Source organism: Cryptomeria japonica, unplaced genomic scaffold (genome assembly GCF_030272615.1).
Source record: "Cryptomeria japonica unplaced genomic scaffold, Sugi_1.0 HiC_scaffold_423, whole genome shotgun sequence".
In the NCBI taxonomy this organism is placed as follows: Eukaryota; Viridiplantae; Streptophyta; class Pinopsida; order Cupressales; family Cupressaceae; genus Cryptomeria; species Cryptomeria japonica.
Window position 1 is genome coordinate 74,216 of NW_026729243.1, and position 4,247 is coordinate 78,462.

At 62.5% G+C, this 4,247-nt stretch overlaps 1 non-coding gene across 1 annotated transcript; it reads left to right on the plus strand.

Moving 5' to 3' along the window:
- Positions 1–2,348: 2,348 nt before the first annotated feature.
- On the plus strand, positions 2,349–2,467 carry LOC131871554 (5S ribosomal RNA). Its single transcript, XR_009369769.1, has one exon. It is a non-coding gene; the product is annotated as a 5S ribosomal RNA (ribosomal RNA).
- The last annotated feature ends 1,780 nt before the right edge of the window (positions 2,468–4,247 follow it).

Consider the following 4,247-nt stretch of genomic DNA (forward strand, 5'->3'; position numbering starts at 1 on the left):
ACACTTCGAAGCACTCCCGGGTGCCCACCGGCGTTGCGCACCGTGGTGGGCAGCGAGGTGCGCACCTTTGATGCGCTGCCTTCACTAATTTCCAGAAAAAGGCAAAAAAAAATGAGATTTTAAAATTTCCGTTTTGAAAGATAGTGAAAAAAAAGGAACGCGGGTGCCATCTTGAGCCCGCCCTGGTGCGCAGCCCAGGCAAGGCATGCGCACCAAGGTGCCCACCCGAGGTGCACACCCGGGGCAAACCGGGCTCCGACTTCGTGCAGGCCGCACCTTGGAGCACACTTCGGAGCGCTCCTTGGTGCGCACCATGGTGCCCACCAGGGCGCACCCGAGGCAAACCGGGCTCCGACTTCGTGCACGCCGCACCTTGGAGCACACATCGGAGCGCTCCCAGGTTCGCACCAGCGTTGCGCACCTTTGATGCGCTGCCTTCACTAATTTCCAGAAAAGGCAAAAAAAAACGATATTTTAAAATTTCCGTTCTGAAAGATAGTGAAAAAAACGGAACGCGGGTGCCATCTTGAGCCCTTCCTGATGCGCAGCCCAGGCAAGTTGTGCGCACCAAGGTGCCCACCCTGGCGGAGGTGCGCGCCCGGGGCAAACCGGGCTCCGACTTCGTGCACTGCATGGTGCCCACCAAGGCGCGCAACCCAGCCAAGGTGCCCACCGCAGCGAAGGTGCACGCGAGGTGCGCACCCGAGGTGCACACCCGGGGCAAACCGGGCTCCGACTTCGTGCACGCCGCACCTTGGAGCACACTTCAGAGCGCTCCTTGGTACGCACCAGGGCGCGCAACCCAGCCAAGGTGCTCACCCCGGCGAAGGTGCACGCGAGGTGCGCACCCGGGGCAAACCGGGCTCGGACTTCGTGCACGCCGCACCTTGGAGCACACATCGGAGCGCTCCCGGGTTCGCACCAGCATTGCGCACCTTTGATGCGCTGCCTTCACTAATTTCCAGAAAAGGCAAAAAAAAGAAAAAAATGAGATTTTAAAATTTCCGTTTTGAAAGATAGTGAAAAAAACGGAACGCGGGTGCCATCTTGAGCCCGCCCTGGTGTGCAGCCCAGGCAAGTTGTGCGCACCAAGGCACCCACCCTGGCCAAGGTGGGTCACGGGGTGGGTCCTAGGGTGGGTAACGGGGTGGGTACTAAGGTGCGTGCCAAGGTGGGTCATAGGGTGGGTGCCAAGGTGGGCACCAGGGTGGGTGTGCACCAACCCTAGCCAGGGTAGGTCACGGGGTGGTTGTCGGGGTGGGCGTCAAGGAGCCAAGGTGGGTGGCAAGTAGCCAAGTTGCGTGCCAAGGTGGGTGTCGGGGTGGGTGCCAAGGATCCAAGGTGGGTGCCAAGGAACCAAGGTGGGTGTCTGGGTGGGTGCCGAGGTGGGAGCCAGGGTGGGTCCCAAGGTGAGTGCAAAGGTGGGTGCCAGGGTCAAGGTGAGTGCCAATGTGGGTTCCAAGGTGCCAGGGTCAGGGTGAGTGCCAATGTGGGTTCAAAGGTGCTAAGTTGGGTGCGAGGTTGGGTGCGAGGGTGGGTGGGTGCCAAGGTGTGCTAGGTGGAAGCCCGGGTGGGTCGGCATCCCATGGGTGTCGAGTTGGGTGCCTGATGGGTGCTTCTTGTCAAGTTTTAGTCGTCGGGACTCATTTCGAGCCTTAGAGGTCGTTTCTTGTCCGGTTGCCCTGTCTTCGACCTGGGAACCCAATTTTGGTCCTCGGGTCCCATTTTTTTTTGTCTCGCATCCCACTTTTGGCCTGTGGCCTTTTCGGGGTCGATTCTCGTTTTGGGCATCAGAGCATGTTTCTTCTCCTAAAACCCAATATTTGTTTATTAAGTCTCGGAACACATTTTTGTTCTCGTGGACCCATCATGGGTCTTGGAACGCATTTGTGGTCCTTGGGTCCCATTTTGCATCCCGAAACTTGTGTTTTGGTGCTTGATCCCTATTTTGGGTGCCCACCTTGCACCAAGTGCGCACCCGGGGCAAACCGAGCGCCTTGGTGCACCGGGGCAAGATCGAGCGTGCACCCGAGGCGCCCCGAACATGCACCAAGGTGCACTCGGCCCACATGTGAGCGCAGGTCGTTGCGCCCGAGGTGGTGTGTGGGCACCGCGTTGCAGACGGGACACTGCACGCACACGACGCCCCCTCCAGGTGCACGCACGTAGGCCGGGCCGGGTGCACACCCGACGCCCTAGCAAGGTGCGCGCACCCGGGCAGGGCTCACACTTGGCGAACGGGGCGCACTTCGCGAGGGAGGGTGTGCACCTCGACGGGGGTGGGTGGCCGGGGTGGATTCGCACGTGGGTCGCGGTTTGCTAAGTACACACTGCGACAAGCTCATAACGGGTGCGATCATACCAGCGTTAGTGCACCGGATCCCATCAGAACTCCGCAGTTAAGCGCGCTTGGGCCGGAGTAGTACTGGGATGGGTGACCTCCCGGGAAGTCCCGGTGTTGCACCCTTTTTTAGTTTTTCGCCGGGCGTCGCAATGCTATTTGAATAAACCTTTTGCCCGTTTGCGTTCTCGTCGGGGCCGGGCCGGGCCGGGGTGCGCTGCCCGCACTACCGCGCGCGCGGGGGCGACACCGAGCGCGCACCCGAGGCGCCCCGAGCACACAGGCCACGGTGCAACCCGGGCGTTGTGCGCGCACCCCGGTGCGCCCGAGGTGCTGCGCGCGCACCCAGGTGAAATCGGTGTGCACCTCGGCCAGTGCGCGCTCGGTCGAGTCGCGCACGTTGGCCAAGGTGCACGGTGATGTTTCTTACTCTAAGGTTCCGCACCAGACGCCCGGGACAGGTGAGCGAAGCTGGGCGGGGCCGGGTGCGCGGCCGGGGCAGGTGCACGCAGCTGGAGAGAGCTTTGGAGCACACTTCGGAGCGCACCAATGATGCGCTCCATTCAAAAGTTTCCTGAAAAGGCAAAAAAAGTTGAGATTATAGAATTTCCCACTTGAGAGATTGTAAAAAAAAAAAATTTAAAATGAAGGAAACGCGGGTGCCAAGGTGTGCGCAGCCCAGCCAAGGTGTGCGCACCAAGGCGCCCACCCTGGCGAAGGTGCACGCAAGGTGCGCACCCGAGGCAAACCGGACAATTAACCCAACTTTCGACTTCGCGCGCACCTTGGAGCGCACTTCGGAGCGCTCCTTGGTGCGCACCAATCTTGGGCACCTCGGAGTGCACCATGGCGCCCACCAAGGTGCGCACCCGGGGCAAACCGAGCTCCGACTTCGTGCGCACCTTGGAGCGCACGAAAGGTGCGCACCATGGCGCCCACCAAGGTGCGCAGCCCAGCCAAGGCGTGCGCATCAAGGTGCGCACCCTGGCGAAGGTGCGCACCCGGGGCAAACCGAGCTCCGACTTCGTGCGCACCTTGGAGCGCACAAAAGGTGCGCAACCCAGCCAAGGTGTGCGCACCCCGGTCAAACCGAGCTCCGAATCGTGCGCACCAGAGGTGCACGCCATCGTGCGCACCTTGGAGCACACTTCGGAGCCCTCCTTGGTGCGCGCCGATGTTGCGCACCTCGGAGCGCACCCGGGGAAAACAATGCAATTAACCCGACTTTCGACTTCGTGGGCACCTCGGAGCGCTCTCGGGTTCGCACCTCGGAGCACACCGAGGTGCGCACCTTTGATGCGCTGCCTTCACCAATTTCCAGAAAAGGCAAGAAAACATTGAGAAGGTGTGCGCACCGAGGTGCCCACCCTGGCGAAGGTGCACGCGAGGTGCGCACCCGGGGCAAACCGGGCTCCGACTTCGTGCACGCCGCACCTTGGAGCACACTTCGGAGCGCTCCTTGGTGCGCACCAGGGCGCGCAACCCAGCCGAGGTGCCCACCCCGGCGAAGGTGCACGCGAGGTGCGCACCCGGGGCAAACCGGGCTCCGACTTCGTGCACGCCATGGTGCCCACCGCGGCGAAGGTGCACGCGAGGTGCGCACCCGGGGCAAACCGGGCTCCGACTTCGTGCACGCCGCACCTTGGAGCACACTTCGGAGCGCTCCTTGGTGCGCACCATGGTGCCCACCAGGGCGCGCAACCCCGCCGAAGGTGCACGCGAGGTGCGCACCCGGGGCAAACCGGGCTCCGACTTCGTGCACGCCGCACCTTGGAGCACACTTCGGAGCGCTCCTTGGTGCGCACCATGGTGCCCACCAGGGCGCGCAACCCCGCCGAAGGTGCACGCGAGGTGCGCACCCGGGGCAAACCGGGCTCCGACTTCGTGCACGCCATGGTGCGCACCG